The 18,772-nt window shown below is 58.2% G+C and overlaps 1 long non-coding RNA gene across 1 annotated transcript in view; it reads right to left on the reverse strand.

Annotated features, from left to right (window-relative positions):
* Positions 1-824: 824 nt before the first annotated feature.
* The window catches only part of LOC110481843 (uncharacterized), a 48,286-nt gene continuing 30,338 nt past the window's right edge, over positions 825-18,772 (reverse strand). The window contains exons 6-7 of the long non-coding RNA XR_002467327.3: positions 17,035-17,095; positions 825-1,025 (exon numbers count right to left, since the gene is read on the reverse strand). This is a non-coding gene — a long non-coding RNA (uncharacterized LOC110481843). The remainder of the gene's footprint in view (positions 1,026-17,034; positions 17,096-18,772) is intronic.

Consider the following 18,772-nt stretch of genomic DNA (forward strand, 5'->3'; position numbering starts at 1 on the left):
GACACTCGGGGAAAGGGACACACTCGGGACAGGGACACACTCAAGGACAGGGACACACTCAAGGACAGGGACACACTCGGGACAGGGACATACTTGGGGACAGGGACATACTCAGGGACAGGGACACTCAGAGGTGACAGGGACACACTCAGGGACAGGGACACACTCAGGACAGGGACACAGGGACAGGGACACACTCGGGGACAGGGACACACTCGGGGACAGGGACACACTTGGGGCAGGGACACACTCAGGGACACACTCAGGGACAGGGACACAGGGACAGGGACACAGGGACAGGGACACTCGGGGACAGGGACACAATCAGGGACACACTCAGAGACAGGGACACACTTGGGGACAGGGACACACTCAGGGACACACTCGGGACAGGGACACACTCACGACAGGGACACACTTGGGACAGGGACACTCGGGGACAGGGACACTCAGAGGTGCCAGGGACACTCAGCGGTGCTAGGGACACACTCAGCGGTGCCAGGGACACACTCAGAGGTGCCAGGGACACTCAGAGGTGCCAGGGACACTCAGCGGTGCCAGGGACACACTCAGCGGTGCCAGGGACACGCCCGTGTCCCCCCTGCACTTACCTGGGCATGGGGACAGCCCCCGGGCTCGTGGCTCTGCTCCGGGCCTGGCATGGCGCCGGCGCTGCAGGCCTGGCAATGGCCCCGGCGTGCCCGTGCCACGCTGCAGGCCCGGGCAGCTCCGGCCTTCATCTTTCAGTGGTTTCTTTTTCTTTTTCTTTTCCTTTTTCTTTTCCTTCAGATCACCATTAGGAACTCACACGGACACCGGAAAGGGAAGGGAGGGCAGCTGGAGGCGTTTCTCACTTTATTAGATCTCAATGGCAGTGGGAAGAGGGAGAAGAGTGATGCCATTTGGTGCCATTCCCGTTTCCTCCCGGCACAAGGGAAAACCTTTTCCCTTCCCGAGCTCTGCTCCCCGCACTGAGTGACTCCGCTTGTCCATGGAGACCGGTGTCCTCTCCCAGGCTGTTTGTCCTGGGAGAAAAGACTTTTTAGAGGAATTATTATTCATTCCCTGACGCCAGGAACATCGGAGCAGGGAACGCAGGGAATGGGAACGGGGCGACGGGAAGCGGGAGAGCTGCGGAACACGGAAGGTGAATTCCCAAAGGCGTCGGGGCGTGAGGAACACTGTTCCTTGGGAAATTCCCGCATTTGCAGGAATTGTAACCAAGCGCCTTTTCCAGCAGGAATAAAAGCGTATTTTACGGACAGCAGCCGTTCCATAAACATCTGTGCGTGGGGCTGTTGATGCAGGCAGGAATTCTGTCTGCATGATATATATATATATATAAGAAATAATCAAAAACACAGGCGCAGTTTTTGCAGCGTCCTTGCAGCAGCGGCCGTGCCTCAGTTTCCCGCGCGCTGACCCCCGCGTGCCCTCTCCCCTCGGAGCAGCCCGCTGCCGGTGCCAGGCGGGGGCTGGCGTTCCCGCCGGGAGATGCCAGCCTGCCCGCGCTGCCATCGCTAGGCAACGGGCGCGATGCCGCTTTCGGAGCTCCCAGTTGGCACCTCCCACCCTGTTCCTGCCGTGCAGGGGATGCGGAGCCCAGCCGCTATCTTTGGGTGCCGGTGGCACGGCGGTGGCACCGCCGAGGACGGGGAAATCGCTGGCACGGAGCGGGCGGGTGACACGGGGACCCCGCGCCTGCAGCAGGGGGCTGCCGAGCCCAGGCCAAAAAAAGTTGGGAGGGTTTTTTTGGTTTTTTTTTGTCACACCCCAACCGGGAGCCGCTCAAGGAAACAAACACTTTTAATGGAGCATATGCGGGCGCCGGAGAAGGAGAAGCCTCACAATGCATCTGCTGCGGGACCAGAAGGCTCCGCCGAGGTGTGAAGTGGGAGGAGAAAAATCCCGAGCGGATGATGCCAGGGAAGATTGCAGAAATATTAAGCAGAAGGAATGTAAACACGTGGAGCTGGGAGGGCTGGCACAAAGAGCTGTGGGGTTCGGGGATGGCCCCGGGCCCACCCGCTGCCTGCCGTGCCAGGGAATGGCCAGGGATAGCTGCAGGGAGCTCCCCGTGCCAGGAGCGCTTCCCGCTGCTTGTGCCCAAGGCAGCTCCGTGGGCTCGGAGCTGCCCGGGCTAGCGGAGCTGTCCCTGCCTGGCACGGGTGGCACACCACGATCCCGAGGTCCCTAGCAAGCCGCAGCACCTCGTGAATCTCCAGGGCACCCACCGTGTTTTCCCAAGGCTACGTGCGGTACTGGGTACACTGATCGCACAGCACACGGCTGCGGCTCCCAGCTCCCTTCCCGTGGCTGCCACATGGCTGTTGGCACACCCAGGTAATCCTGGATATCGTGCCTGTCGCCCCGTGTGAGCACGGCAGCCCGGCTCCCTCCGCAGAATTGCGGAGCAGTAAGGAGGGAAAGATGTTGGCCCCAGCGAACGAGCCTCATTCAGAAGCGTGATGCCATGGGGAGAGAGATGTCCCCCAATTCCTCTAACATCCATGGAGGACAGCTCCCGGAGCCGCCGCAGCACCTGCATGGCTTCGTGGGAAGCAGGGTAATGGCTATTCCCAGCTCCGCAGCCTCATCCCGACAAATATGACACATCCGCCTCCTTTGGAGGCAGCTCATTAGAAGGCGGAGGCTCTGCGCTCCCACTGCTCCAGGAAGACGCTGCGTTTTTCAAATGTGATTCCTAAAGCAATTAGTTTCCCATCCTTTAAATGCCTCCTTTATCCCGCGCGCATTATCCGGCAGCGGCGCGGCTGCTTTAATAGGAATCATTACTGGAGGGGGAATGTCGGGGCTGGGGGAACGCGTGGGGTCTGCTGTGCACAGCACGAGGGGAGGACTCCTTCCCAGGGAGCCCAGCCCTGGATCCCATGGGATGTGCCCCGGGGGGCCTGGAGCAGGGCAAGTGTTCCCTCAGGATTGCTGCAGAATTCTATTCTGCATCATTATCTCCTATCTGTAACATTAGCTATAACCATATAGACACACCTTATCACCTTATATCCACACACCATCATTTGCTTCGAGCTGCTGCTCACCCAGAGCAGGCAGCCAGGCTAAAATACTCCAAGTTCCAACCCTGCCCAGCCTTCCCAGGAATTAGAGGCACTCCTGTAGAAAAACGGGATTCAATTGGGAACAAGTCCAGGCACTGAGAACCCTTTGGAAAATCCTCCCAGGCACGGGAAGCAGTGCATCCTGGGGGAGCTTGCGCCATACCTGATAAATCCATTTCTAAATGTGGATGACTGACTATTTTTGGGGCTCAAAGACTCCCAAACACCTCCTGCACTTTCCAAAATCACCTCCTGGAGTGTGATATGGCAGCGCCCTTGGGAAAGCCGCCTTTAGGTGGACATGTACAAATATTTGACTTTTCTGCTTGTTTTCCCTCACTGACACAAACACACAAACCCAGAAGTGCGAGCAGCCACGGGACAGGGTCTGCATGTGCTGGGATAACCCCGGAGTCATCCTGATTATTCCAGGGAAGGTCCCAAAGCCAGGAATGAGGTGTAAATAAAAGCCAGGTTATGAAAGCACTGCAACGTGCTGCTGAAGCGCTTCAAGGCTCTTGGAATGAAAGGTGCACTGGCAGGGTGACACTGTCCCAGCCAGCAGCGGGACATTCCCGGATCACTCCAGGTCAGGAGCGTCCAGGGGTACTTTGGAAAGGAGGGAGGAACGCCCTCCAGCAGCAGCCACAGCCCCCGGTGCCAGCGAGGGGCTGGCAGAGGGGATCTGGGGAAGCGCTGCTCCAGAGCCTCCGCTGGCCGCTCGCTGTCCCGGCAGCTGCTGCCCGGCTCTCCCCGCAGGTATCGGCGCGCCATTAGCGCCGCTTCGGCGGTTGCTGCGGCGAGGAGGGAGATGTGTAATTGCGTTAGGCACGCCTCGGCGCCGCCGGTTCGTCCCCTTCCCGTGCTCGTTTGGCAGCCCCGTGCCCGCACACCTGGCAGCACCTCCGGCTTTGGCACCGCGAGCTCCACTCTGCAGAGGAAAGCTGCTCTCGTCCAGCCCGCTGGGTCCCTGCGACAGGCAGGGTGTGTTGGGTGACGCTTACTGCACCTCGGGAGTCTGGGAGGGGACTGAGGATTGGGCTATTTCTAATGGAAATCCTGGGAAGGGGAAGCTTTGAAGCAGAACCTCACGCCCCTCACTGGGGGATGTCACACCTCGGTCACCCCCCCCTCCCCAAAATGCACAAAGATTTAGCTCCCAAAGTCACCCCCACACTTCCCTGAGTGTCCTTAAAACAAACCAGCTTTATTTCACAGCTCCATCCTAGGAAACCCAGGATTTGACTCGCGATGAAAGAAGCAAACAAGTCCCAGTCCAAGACACTGTTAGGTTTTTCTAGGCATGACACAGGATTCTAAGCACAGCTCTGGCTCGACAATGCCACTTAACCAAGTGCACAGCCTCACTGCCCCAAGCCCAGGGGAGAGCCCGGATTTGGGGGATGTGCCCCCCACCCAGCCTGGCACAGAGCCCCCAGCCTGGCATCAGCAGGAGCTGCAGCTCCCGGCCGAGCCCAAACGAACGCGGCTTAGGAGACTTAAAGGCCCTGGATCTCCCCTTTGGACTGGGATCAGAGGCTGTTTGTCCTCCAGATTCACAGCAGAAGGAGCGAACTTTAATCTCCTCCAGGGCCTCGTTATCCTCTTTTCTGAGAGGTGTGCAGCATCCCCAGAGGTTCCCAGCGGGGGAGCTGGGCTCTGCCCCGCAGCTGCCCATGGGCCCAGGCTGAAATCGTCCCTGCCCGTGCCCGGGTTACGTGGGGAAGCTGGAAAACCTCTCCGTGAGCCGGATCTGCTCTCATGGCAGCTGTCTGGGGGCCACACACCAATGAACTCCCCGTCGCCCACGTGCCCTGGGGGAGCTGCAATGTTTTGGAGCAGTTTCAAATCACCAGGACGGTCCAGCAGCTGCTGTGACAAAAAGGTGCTTCCTTCACCCCTCAGCTAATTGTCCCAGTGATCTGGTACTTGCTATGGCTAATGGCAATGGTTAATTCCCATCGTTTTGGTGGAGAGAGAACGGAAGATCAGGACAGAGTGAGGGAGGAAGGGAAGCACACGAGGCACATTCCCATGTAAGTTCTGTTTGAAGAATCGCAGAGTACGGTTCTTCCGCCCTCTGCAAAGCCACAGAAGATTTCAAAGGGACACAGCGCAGCTCATCCCCTCATTGCAATGAAAAACTCCAATGGCAACAAAGCAGGGAACTTGCTGTGCCAGTGGCAGCCCTCGAACGGATGGCTTGGCGAGGGAGAGGAGGGAAGGAAGCACTCAGAGCTCTCATCAGATGCTCCAAAAATTATTTCAGCTGCTAAAAATGCTAAACGAGTTGGGATTTCAAAGGACATGTTCCAAACCCTTCCCCTTTGATAAATTGCCTTTTTGGTTTTTGAAGCCATCTGTCATGTATTTCGCTCCAGTCCCAGCGAGGCCGGGCACCCCTTGCAGGGGGCTGCAGGGGGGTTTGGCCACGGCGTGCCCGCAGCAGCCGTGGCTGCCCGTCGCTGGCAGCGTCCCGGGCACGGCGCGCTTACCTGGGCTCTGAAGGCACAGGGTGGCACTGATCCCGGGGCGCCGCCGTCCCGCGCCGCGCCTGGCTCCGGGGGGGAACCGCGGGGAAAACGGGTCCCGTGAGGGAAACGGGTCCAGTGAGGGAAACCGGGTCCCGTGAGGGGAAACGGGTCCCGTGAGGGAATAAACCGGGTCCCGTGAGGGGAAACGGGTCCCGTGAGGGGAAACGGGTCCCGTGAGGGGAAACGGGTCCCGTGAGGGGAAACGGGTCCCGTGAGGGAAACGGGTCCAGTGAGGGAAAACGGGTCCCGTGAGGGGAAACGGGTCCAGTGAGGGGAAACGGGTCCAGTGAGGGGAAAATGGGTCCTGTGAGGGAATAAACCGGGTCCCGTGAGGGAAAAATGTGTCCCGTGAGGGAAAAATGTGTCCCGTGAGTGAAAAACCGGGTCCCGTGAGGGAAAACCGGGTCCCGTGAGGGAATAACCGGGTCCCGTGAGGGAATAACCGGGTCCCGTGAGGGAATAACCGGGTCCCGTGAGGGCCCGGCCGTTTCCCGCCTCTCCGTGAGGGGAGCGCGAGACGTGACAGCGCCACCTTGTGGCCGGCGCGTGCGCCAGCGCCGCCTGCGGGCGGGAAAGGGACAAGGACGGGGAAAGATGGAAGGGACAGGGACACATGGCAGCGACACCGCCGCTGTCCTGGGCTGTGCCACCTCCCCATGGCAGTGACACTGCCTTGTCCTGGGCAGTGCCACCTCCCCATGGCAGCGACACTGCCCTTGTCCTGGGCTGTGCCACCTCCCCATGGCAGCGACACTGCCCTTCTCCTGGGCTGTGCCACCTCTCCATGGCAGTGCCACCTCCCCATGGCAGCGACACTGCCTTGCCCTGGGCTGTGCCACCTCCCCATGGCAGTGCCACCTCCCATGGCAGTGACACTGCCCTTCTCCTGGGCTGTGCCACCTCCCCATGGCAGTGCCACCTCCCCATGGCAGTGACACTGCCCTTCTCCTGGGCTGTGCCACCTCCCCATGGCAGTGCCACCTCCCCATGGCAGTGCCGCCTCCCCATGGCAGCGACACTGCCTTGTCCTGGGCAGTGCCACCTCTCCATGGCAGCGACACCTCCCCATGGCAGTGCCACCTCCCCATGGCAGTGCCACCTCCCCATGGCAGTGCCACCTCCTATGGCAGTGACACTGCCCTTGTCCTGGTCTGTGCCACCTCCCCATGGCAGTGCCACCTCTCCATGGCAGTGCCACCTCCCCATGGCAGCGACACCGCCGCTGTCCTGGGCTGTGCCATCCCCAGCCAGCCCAGCCTCAGGCACTGCCAGAGGCCCAGGAGCAGCCCCAGCTGCTCTGTGCCCCCTGTGCCAAGGTCTCACACCCTGCCAGGGAAAATTCCCTCCCCAGGTGGCACCTCAAGTCCCCAGCTGAAGGCCACCAGCCCAGCTGTCCCTCAGGGCTGGCTGTGGCAGGTTGTGTTCAATTCCCAGAACAACGTGCTGGGAAGCTTTGAGATGTGCGAGAAACGCTTTCCATGCGCTGCTGGAAAAAATATTTGCTCGAGGAATGAGGAGCAGCCTTTTCCCCACTGCTGTGTATGGAAAACAGGATGTTATTGCCTGACGGTTTTTCTTCTGGGGTTAAGATTTCAAATATCACTCACAAATGGTGCTGCTCCTTGCCAGGCCTGCCCTGGTGGCTGCAGGGCTGATGGGGTGACCCTGGGATCATGATGCTCCTGCCCCCTTGGAATGTTCCCAGCAATGTCTGGGGTGATGCTCCTGCCCCCTTGGAATGTTCCCAGCAATGTTTGGGGTGATGCTCCTGCCCCCTTGGAATGTTCCCAGCAATGTTTGGGGTGATGCTCCTGCCCCCTTGGAATGTTCCCAGCAATGTCTGGGGTGATGCTCCTGCCCCTTTGGAATGTTCCCAGCAATGTTTGGGGTGATGCTCCTGCCCCTTTGGAATGTTCCCAGCAATGTTTGGGGTGATGCTCCTGCCCCCTTGGAATGTTCCCAGCAATGTTTGGGGTGATGCTCCTGCCCCCTTGGAATGTTCCCAGCAATGTTTGGGGTGATGCTCCTGCCCCTTTGGAATGGTCCCAGCAATGTTTGGGGAGGTGTTAATGCCCCCTTGGAGTGGCCCCATGGGAATCCAGCGGAGAGGCCGAGTCTGGCTCCCGCGCTGGCAGTGCCCGTCCCACGCCCCCGGAGTGCCAGGCAAGCGCAGGGCTGGCACGGCAGCGTCCGCGGGCGGGCAGACCCTCGGCAGAACCGGGAACAAACGGCAGCAGCTGGGGCAGCGCCGGGGCTGGAACGGCCCGGTGCCCGTGCCCCGGTGCCCGGCAGCGGGGAAGGTGCCCAGGCGTGTGCCCGGCCGCCCAGGGCCGGAGGGACGGATGGAACCGGGAGACGTCTCCTGGCACCATTGCTGCAGCTCGAGTGAAAATGCAAGTTTCTTACAGCACCCTCTTCCTTCACACGCTGCAGGGATGCTGACAGGCCCACAAAGCCCCCCAGCTTCAGTTCCCAGTCCAGCTCAGCCCCTTTGCATCTCCTCCTTCCTCCCCTCCCCTTCCCAAATCCTCTGGCATTTTGCTGCTTGGCCCCTTCCATTCCAATTCCAATTCCAATTCCAATTCCAATTCCAATTCCAATTCCAATTCCAATTCCCATTCCTATCCCATTGCCATTGCCACTGCCACTGCCACTGCCATTGCCATTCCCATCCCATTCCCATTGCCATTCCCATCCCATTGCCACTGCCATTGCCATTCCCATTGTCACTGCCATTCCCATCCCCATCCCATTCCCATTCCCATTCCCATTCCCATTCCGCAGAGCCCAGACTCCGAAACCGTGTCCTTTTTTCTTTATTTTACTATCAAACAGACAACTTAAAAGTGCGGAGCTCTGGGGCTAAAAATAGCTCAGCTGCTCAAGTGCTGATTTGGTCTTGGGGAAAAAACCCTGGATTTCAATCAGCTCTTTGAACAGCCATCGGAAATGACAGTTTTTAAAAGAAAGGTTCTTATTCAGGGGAGAAAACGTGTTCCTTGAACACTCCACCCCTCAGTTTACCTGAAATATCGACTCCCCCAATCCCTGGAGCCAGAGGGGTGGGAATGGCAGGGAGGGAACCCTCGGCTCCCAAAATGGAAACTCCCAATTAAAGGAATGCATCTGTGCTCGCAAATGCAAATAAGAACCCACCCGTTCTTCCAGCCCGTATCCAAGGGAAAATTCCCGTTTTTTCCCTGTCTGGCCCTTCAGCTGGGGGATGAGCCTGGGCAGGGCTGGCTGCAGGGACATTATCCATAAAGCCGTTAATCCAATCCAGCCCTTCCTACAACGGTTTCACAGCACGCCGGGATTTTTTTTTTTTTAAGGATATTTTCTATTTTCATCCCGTGATCCCATGTAATACATAGTCTTGGCATTTCTTATCACTTCCAACCATGCCTTTCGCAATTTTTTTTTGCAACGTTTGTTCCAAATTTCAGCGCTGTGCATCCTTTTTTGCCTCAGACCAAAAGCCTATCGCGCGTTCTCATCATTTTAATTAAACGAGGGCCAAGCCAGGGCAAATGTTTGGATTTTGACTCCAAAGGTGCATGCAAATCACCAATTCCATTTGATGGAGGACGGAAAAGGCTCCCGCCACGGCGCAAAACTCGGATCTTTCCACTCGAGGCGAGCGCCGTTGGAATTCATCAACTCCCAACAAGCAAAGACTGGAAAATTTCCATGAAATGGCTCCGGAAACAAAATTTCCCAGCACGGGAATGATCTCCAAATCCTTCCCCGCCTGCCTTCTCCTGGATCCAGCGTTTGTGCAGGCTGAGTGGGTTGTGGTTATTTATTGGGAGCGTATTTTCCCTGGAAATAAATCGGCGGGGCTGTAATTTGGACGTAATGTTCCCCAAAAGCCATTGAGGCAAAATCTCTTTTTAACTGTGCCTAATTACGGATCCGCGGCTGCTCCGCACCAAAACCGGGAGCAGCCAACGGAATGTTGATGATTTCCCTCGCAAAGGGGAAAAATCATAAATTCTTTCTAATGGGATCTTTAATAATAAAAAAGAACATTATCATTACTATCCAAAGACGGATGGCTTCCATGGGGCTTCCTCACCAGCATTTTGTCTGATTCCATCTCCGTGGCGCTCGCAGCATTAATTATTGGAGACTAATTAGGCAAAATTGCAATGGAAGCCCTAATGAAAACGGGTCTCCCAAACCCCAAACTCCTCCGGCTTGTCCTGTTCTCTCCCGCTGTGCCCGGCGCTGGGCACTGCCATGCCATGGCTGAGCCCGTTCTCTCCCGCTGTGCCCGAGCCGTGCCATGGCTGAGCCCGGCTCCTCCCGCTGTGCCCGAGCCGTGCCATGGCTGAGCCCGGCTCCTCCCGCTGTGCCCGAGCCGTGCCATGGCTGAGCCCGTTCTCTCCCGCTGTGCCCGGCGCTGGGCACAGCCGTGCCATGGCTGAGCCCGGCTCCTCCTGCTGTGCCCAAGCCGTGCCATGGCTGAGCCCGTTCTCTCCCGCTGTGCCCGGCGCTGGGCACTGCCATGCCATGGCTGAGCCCGTTCTCTCCTGCCGTGCCCGAGCCGTGCCATGGCTGAGCCCGTTCTCTCCCGCTGTGCCCGGCGCTGGGCACAGCCGTGCCATGGCTGAGCCCGGCTCCTCCTGCTGTGCCCAAGCCGTGCCATGGCTGAGCCCGTTCTCTCCCGCTGTGCCCGGCGCTGGGCACTGCCATGCCATGGCTGAGCCCGTTCTCTCCTGCCGTGCCCGAGCCGTGCCATGGCTGAGCCCGTTCTCTCCCGCTGTGCCCGGCGCTGGGCCCGAGCCGTGCCATGGCTGAGCCCGGCTCCTCCCGCTGTGCCCGGCGCTGGGCACTGCCATGCCATGGCTGAGCCCGGCTCCTCCCGCTGTGCCCGAGCCGTGCCATGGCTGAGCCCGTTCTCTCCCGCTGTGCCCGAGCCGTGCCATGGCTGAGCCCGGCTCCTCCCGCTGTGCCCAAGCCGTGCCATGGCTGAGCCCGTTCTCTCCTGCCGTGCCCGAGCCGTGCCATGGCTGAGCCCGTTCTCTCCTGCCGTGCCCAAGCCGTGCCATGGCTGAGCCCGTTCTCTCCCGCTGTGCCCGAGCCGTGCCATGGCTGAGCCCGTTCTCTCCCGCTGTGCCCGAGCCGTGCCATGGCTGAGCCCGTTCTCTCCCACCGTGCCCGGCGCTGGGCACTGCCATGCCATGGCTGAGCCCGGCTCCTCCTGCTGTGCCCGAGCCGTGCCATGGCTGAGCCCGTTCTCTCCCGCCGTGCCCAAGCTGTGCCATGGCTGAGCCCGGCTCCTCCCGCTGTGCCCGGCGCTGGGCACTGCCATGCCATGGCTGAGCCCGGCTCCTCCTGCTGTGCCCGAGCCGTGCCATGGCTGAGCCTGGCTCCTCCTGCTGTGCCCGGCGCTGGGCACTGCCATGCCATGGCTGAGCCCGTTCTCTCCCGCCGTGCCCGAGCCGTGCCATGGCTGAGCCCGTTCTCTCCCTCTGTGCCCGGCGCTGGGCACTGCCATGCCATGGCTGAGCCCGTTCTCTCCCGCTGTGCCCGAGCCGTGCCATGGCTGAGCCCGTTCTCTCCTGCCGTGCCCAAGCCGTGCCATGGCTGAGCCCGGCTCCTCCCAGGGCTGAGGCTGCTCTGCAGCTGAGCCCTTCCCGTGTGCGTGCGTGCGTGCGTGTGCCACACGTGTGTCCCACATGTGGGACGTTCCCGCCGGGCCCCTGGTTCGCCGGGGCCGTGCTTGCAGCAGGATCCTCGTGTGCTCAGCCCAGACACAAGGCAGACCTCTTCCCTCGGAAACGGGCGCCGGGATATTCCCAAAGAAAAGGAATCGGCGCTCGAAGCCGTGTCCTTTCCCAGCAAGGCACAGCTGAAGTTTGCTTTACCTTTCTTTGCCTTTTCCTCACCGTTCACCACGGAGTGGGTGCAGCTGTCTGCAGCCCGGGCCATGCCAGGGCAATGGTGACCTTAATAACTGTCCCTTAATCATGAGATGATTTGGTAACAATCGAAGGCAGGATCCTATCTGCCTGCTGTGCCCCCTGGGATCTGCTGCTGTGCCCCCCAGGATCCCCAAATATCCGGGAGAACTGGGATAAACCGAGGATTGGCCGGGGGCTTTTCCCCCCCGCAGCCCCTCGGAGAGCTGCAACACCATCTCGGCTGCTTTTCCCCTCATTACCTAAGAAGATTAACGGCTTGGCTTTGCAAAGTCCACTCTCTCCTCCGCGGGTATTTAGAGGGTGTAATTCCCGATTAAGTTTACCCGCAGCTTCTCGGTGGATCCTAATGGGATTTGCATTGCTGGGAGTAATCTGTCCCCCAAGCTGCTCCCATTGCACTTGTTAAGCGTCTCTGAAATAATAAGGAATAAAAGCCAAGCACTGGGAGGGGGAGATAAAATCACTGCCCGTGGAGGGGTGACCCTGAGTGGCAAGCTGGGGTGCGTTGGCATCTCGGCACCCAGGAGCAGATCCTGGGCACACCTCGGTCTTACTAGCCCCCCCTTGCTTTTCGAAGATGAAAATCCAGTCAAGGAGGGGCTGGCAATTCCCGTTCTTAGATCTGCTCTTTGTGCCTGGAGTTTTGGAGCACCTGCAAGTCCTGATCCCTTTCAACTCTTCCTGCACCCAAGCGCATTCCCAAGGTGTGAAACTGCACCTTAACGTTGTCTGGGAGGACAAAGGAGGCCTGAAAAATCAGGAATTTCCAGCCCACGCCACGCAGGAGATGAGCAGAGTCAAACCTGTTGAGTTTGACGCCTCTGATCAGGAGCAGATTTTGGGGTGAGAAGGGAGCAAAGCTGCGGTGGCACCGTTGGGACGGAACCTCGAGGTGCCCTGTGGGTGCCTGCCGTGTGTGGGTGTTACACACGCCCTACTCCCAGGTGTAGCCGCTACTCGGAGATTCTTTCCCGGTGTTGATAGCGGTGCTTTCCCCTGCTTGGGGCTGCCAAAGCCCAGAGCAATCCCCAGGGAATTATTGCCAGCAGGAGGATTTCTGGGCACCCATCAGCAAAGTCTAATCCCCCTGCTCTAACCTGGCTGGCATCGCTGGCAAGGGCAGTGTGGAGTCAGCAGCAGCTGGGAATGCAGGATGGGAGAAGACATCCAGAAAGAGCGAGGCAAGAGCTGCAGAGCAGGGAAACAAAGCCGTGCCCACCCTGCGCCGGGGTGGCAGTGCCAGTGCTCCCGCCGGCTGCTGCTGGAGGGTGCCGGGCACCCATGGGTGCGGCGCTGGGAGCGGCGCTGTTGCAGAACGCAGCCAGATTGGCCAGCAGATGGTACATCCCACTCTCGGAGAAATATTTGAAAGGGCAACAAAATACAGCAGAAGCCATTTGACAGCCCACATGGCTCGGTAGGAATTAGCCAAAGCGGCTCCGCTGGCAGCGCAGCCAGCGCCGGGCAGAGCCGGGGCTGCGGCGTGGGGAGCCACCCAAACATTCCCAACGTTTCCTGCTGCTCCTTCCTCTCCCCATGCGGCGAGCTGGGAGAGCTGCCCCAAATCCCAGAGGTCACATCTGGTTCACACAGGAGTGCCAGGCACTGCCAAATCCCTGGATTTGCCTCCGGGTCTCTGCGGGAAGAGGGAAGGAAAAGCGAGGAGAGGAGAGGAGAAGAGAGGAGAGGGAACACAGGGACTGGCTCCCACTGCCAGGGGGGATCTGGGGATGGAATTGCTGGCACAGGGTGCCCAGAGCCAGCTGAAAACATTCCATGAGTGTCCTCAGTGTGCCTGGCAGGGGTTTGGCAGCGCTGGCACAGCCTCTGTGGCACCTCGGGTGGCAGAGCAGGAGCGAGATCCCTGTTTGCCTTTTCCCTCTCCGCTGCCCACAAGTGCAACCCGGCAACTGCTGACTGGAACGTTTCTATTGTGGAGTTTATGCTAAATATGCATATCTTAATTGCATTAGTCAAAATAATTAGCTAATATATTTTTGCATAATGACGAGGTAAGCAAATATCACCAGAGCTCAGTGCTTCGTGCCTGAGTAAATTTGGGAAATTAATAGACTCCCAATTTCCTAATTATCTGTCTTTTATTCCAAACTCAAACAATGAAATGCTCCTGCGTTTTGTCATTTAGTTTGCACCTTGGAAAATTTTAAAGCACCTGGTTTTCCTATTTTTTTCCCCCTTCACTTTAGCAAGGAAATGGGAATGATCCTTCCTCCCTTTCCCTGTTTAAGGCATGCTGTTCCCATGCTGTTCCCATGCTGTTCCCATGCTGAGCCCATGCCCCAAGTTTGCCCCTCGTGTTTTTGGGGTGCTCAGCTGCTGTGCCAGGGCCTGTCCCCGCTGGGGTCACTTTTTGGTGGGAAGCTGAACACGTCCACAGCTCCTCTCCCAGGATTTCTGTGCGTGGCTGTGGCAGGGATAGTGCTGCTCTCTGCTGAAGCATCCCCATGGATGCAGACAGGGAGGAAAACAGCTCCCCACACACACACACGAATTCTCAGGCCCAGCTGGGATCTCTCAGCTAAAAACAACAGTGATGAACCCAAAAAAAGCCCCCCCAGAGCCACCCCTCCGAGCTCGGGAAAGACAGAAATTCCCACTGCAATCTGTTCTTTCCCTGCTGCCTGGTTTATTATTAACCACCACTACTCCCAATCTCTGGAGCAATCCCTGCAGGAATGTCTGGGCTTGAAAAGTTGTGTGTGAGGTGTTTGAGGGGGGGAAGAGGGCCAGGCTGCCTCCCTGACCTGTGGCTGTGGGACAGGGGACGTGGCACAGACAGCCAGACAGGGTGGTGGGACATGGCACAGCCAGACAGGGTGGTGGGACATGGAACAGCCAGACAGGGCGGTGGGACATGGCACAGACACCCAGACAGGGCTGTGGAACATGGCACAGACACCCAGACAGGGCGGTGGGACATGGCACAGCCAGACAGGGCGGTGGGACATGGCACAGACACCCAGACATGGCACAGCCAGACAGGGCGGTGGGACATGGCACAGCCAGACAGGGCTGTGGGACATGGCACAGACACCCAGACATGGCACAGCCAGACACGGCTGTGGGACATGGCACAGCCAGACACGGCTGTGGGACATGGCACAGACAGCCAGACAGGGCTGTGGGACATGGCACAGCCAGACAGGGCGGTGGGACATGGCACAGACAGCCAGACAGGGCTGTGGGACATGGCACAGCCAGACAGGGCTGTGGGACATGGCACAGACACCCAGACAGGGCGGTGGGACATGGCACAGCCAGACAGGGCTGTGGGACATGGCACAGACACCCAGACATGGCACAGCCAGACAGGGCTGTGGGACATGGCACAGACACCCAGACATGGCACAGCCAGACAGGGCTGTGGGACATGGCACAGACACCCAGACATGGCACAGCCAGACAGGGCTGTGGGACATGGCACAGACACCCAGACTGGGCTGTGGGACATGGCACAGCCAGACAGGGCCGTGGGACATGGCACAGCCAGACAGGGCCGTGGGACATGGCACAGCCAGACAGGACTGTGGGACAGTGACATGGCACAGTCAGACAGGGCTGTGGGACATGGCACACCCAGACAGGACTGTGGGACAGTGACATGGCACACCCAGACAAGGCTGTGGGACACGGCACACCCAGACATGGCACACCCAGACGTGGCACACCCAGACGTGGCACACCCAGACATGGCACACCCAGACATGGCACACCCAGACGTGGCACACCCAGACGTGGCACACCCAGACATGGCACACCCAGACATGGCACACCCAGACATGGCACACCCAGACGTGGCACACCCAGACAGGACTGCGGGACGGTGGCACGGCCCAGCCCGGAGCCGGCAGATCCCGGGGGCATCCCGGGGATGGCAGCGGCCGCCGGGCACGGCGAGGAGGGCTCATTTCACGCATAGGCGACTCTGCCAGCCACGTCTCGTGCTCTACTTAGCATTTCGCCTCCCCTGCCGCCGCGCCATGTGCGGGCACAGATGGCACCATTCATCTTTCATTGCCGCTGCCACCGGCAGCCAGGCCGGGGCACGGGGCACGGGGCACCGGCCGTGCTCCGGACAAACTCCTCTGGGAAAGCTTGGCCTGACCCAGCTTCCAGAGCCAGGAGATGCCCCCCGAGCTCCTTGTCCCAAACTTTGCCAATTAGGCAGTAATTCCCTTACAAATGGGCCTCTGCTTGATAACTTCGTGAAGGCATTTAACCAGCTTAATTCAAGCAGCAGCCCTGCCTTGTCCACCAAATAAAGCAAAGAGTTTTCAAATATTACACTCAATTATACTTATAAATCTTGCCCAGGTAATGAACATATTCTTTGGCTTGCAGAAGAGCCGGACACTTATCTTACTCCTAAAGATAAACCACCACATCCATATAATGCATTGCTAAGCCTCCCTCTTCCCAGCCGCAGCGCCCGGAATCCCATTTTCTATTAAATAATAATCATTGTAATTAATAGACTGGTTATTTTATCTCCCTAATCTGGTTACAGCCATTTATCAAAGGTATGTAAATGAGGGCGGCAGAAAGCCGTTCATTATGATTTTCCAAAGGGCCCGTGTCTCTCGCTGGAGCATGGAAAATGTAATTCTCTTGAACTTAATAAGATACTTGACTTCGTGTCATTCCCGGCAAGCAAATCCAGTCAAGACTTGCCTTTTTTTTTTTTTTTTTTTTTTTCTCTGTCACACTCAATTTGCTTGAGTCACAATTCTCCATCAGTTCAGGCTGTTTCCCACGTGTGTTTCCCCTCCCGGGATCGGGCATTGCCCGCTGCGGTGCCCGGCTGGCACGGCCGTCCCCGGCAGCGTTCCGGGCGAGGTGTGCCCAAACCCAGAGCCCCGTGACCACCGTGTGTGTGTGTGTGAGTGTGTGAGTGTGAGATTTACACACTGCCTAACTCCAAAGCCCCTGGAAAGGAGCAGGAAACCATTCCAAAGTGTCACACTCCCGCTGACGGGGAGCTGATTAATGACAACCCCGCAGAGAAGTGGCACTTGAACCAACTTTCCCCGCTGACGTACGATGACATAATGTCCTCTCCAATTAATGACAGGGACATGAAACACCTGCAGTGAGAGCAGCAGATGCTGCCTGCCTTCTTGGAGGCGTGTGCAGGATCGGGGCCCATGGGTGCTCCCTGCTTGCTCCTCACCTGGCAGCACATCCAGCCCCCGTCCCAGGCTCCAAAGGCTTCTCTCCAGAGGAGACAATCCTTCCCTGAGCAGCTCTGAGGGCTTTGCCTCGCTGCCACTGCCCCACGTTTGTCCCCATTAGTGAATCCCTGCAACACCAAATGACCTGGAGCTACCTGCCACTGCATTTGCCCCTTTTGGGCTCTGCCACAAAATTCAACACGCCGAGGGTAAAAATTTCTTTTTCCTTCACTCCTGCACCGGATGCAACAGGCAAAAATCACAATTTGTTTTGGGGTTTCCCCCGTTCTGCTGCACTCACCCTTTGCAGATCCTGCTCCAGCACCTCGTGGAGGCCGGAAAGCTCAGGCACATCCCAGCTCCTAGAAAAGGAACAGAAATCATGTCCAATGATCACAGCTTTCCTAAAGATCCTAAAATATTGCTTCCATAAGTCAGGCTGAGGCAGGGAATTACATTCGTTTCAGCCTCCTGAGATTAGAGAAGAAGTTCAAGTTTCTGGTCGAGATAAATACGATTTCCTTAAAGCAGTTTAACAGCTGCACCAAAAAAATAAAAACAAACCCGGGCGGAAAGAGAAGGGAGAAGTTGAAGACATCCATTTTCTGCAATCAGTGGCAGGTGCAAGTCAAGGGCATGGCCTTTAGCAGGACCCCGGGCTTGGGCCGGAGCTCTGCCAATTAATCATGCAGCAAAATGCACTTGACAGCTTGGAGAAGGGCTCCCGTTCCTTCTCTCATGATTGCGTTGCTAATTGGGCCCTGGGAATTGCAGGGAGCAGCAGAGACTAGGGAGAAGCTGTCAAGGGCTGGGCTGCAGGACCTTCAACCTTCTGAGCTGCTTCAGATGCTCCGAGCTCGCTGGGGAAGGATTGTCCCGGAGCTGGGACCTCTCCCCCTGTGTTAACCTGTGTGGGTTTCTCAGGAAGGGACACAATTCCCTCCTTTGTCCATCCCCCTGTTTTATTTCAGAGCTCCTGGGGAGCAGGAGGTGCTCAGGTGCTCCTTGAGGAATCCCTGCCACGGACTCCAAGGAACCAGAGCTGCCTCTGGAGCAGTGGAGATGCCAGGCTGCATCCTCAGAGCTCCTGGGAGAAGGGCAGCAGCTTTGGTGTGGCGAGTGGGCACTGCTACACCCAGAGGGGCAGCTGAGGGTGGAACTGGGCAGGGATATCTGTGTGCCCGCGGTCGCCCAGCCCGAACCGTGCCAGGCAAGCCCCCGGGAGGTTGGCAGCAGCTGAAGCCCACCTGCCCTCGCTCCTCCCCGAGCTGCAGAGGCTCTCAGGGGGCACGGCTGGCACATGGCACTGCTGCTTTATGGAAGGCTGGCTGCAGCTGCTATTTTTAGGCCGTTAATAAAAAAGGATTGCTGGTCATTCGAGCGGCTTAGCGGGCACAAATCGCAGCGGAGCCGAATCTTCGGGGGAAGTGAGGTGATCCATCCCGCTAATCCCGCAAAGTCCCGAAATCCCGCCGGAGGCCGAGACCTCTGCCTTCCTCCTCCACTGCTTTTTGGGGTGGCAATTCCCTGCTCGTGTTCCTATTTACCTCCCAAACCCAAAATCTGAGCACCACCTAAACCTGAGCTCACCCAAACCCAGCAGCACCACCTAAACCTGAGCTCACCCAAACCCAGCAGCACCACCTAAACCTGAGCTCACCCAAACCCTGAACCTGATCACCACCTAAACACCTGAGCTCACCCAAACCCTGCAGCACCACCTAAACCTGAGCTCACCCAAACCCAGCAGCACCACCTAAACCTGAGCTCACCCAAACCCAGCAGCACCACCTAAACCTGAGGATATTCACTTTGGCACCAAGGCAAGTGGGTGATTAAATGACTCGAGGCTGTCTCTGAGGCTCTTCTTGGTGGAGATATCCAAATTTCCCACTCACCTTCCAGTTCCCAGCAGGACCCACCCCACGGGGAATGCCCTGGGGGGAAAATCCCCGTGTCCCTGCAGTTCCCTTTCTGTGGGTCACTGCCCTGGCCTGGAGAACACAGAGGGAATTTCCCTCCTGACCCCACGGCTGTGC

This window comes from Lonchura striata, chromosome Z (genome assembly GCF_046129695.1).
Source record: "Lonchura striata isolate bLonStr1 chromosome Z, bLonStr1.mat, whole genome shotgun sequence".
NCBI classification, from domain to species: Eukaryota; Metazoa; Chordata; class Aves; order Passeriformes; family Estrildidae; genus Lonchura; species Lonchura striata.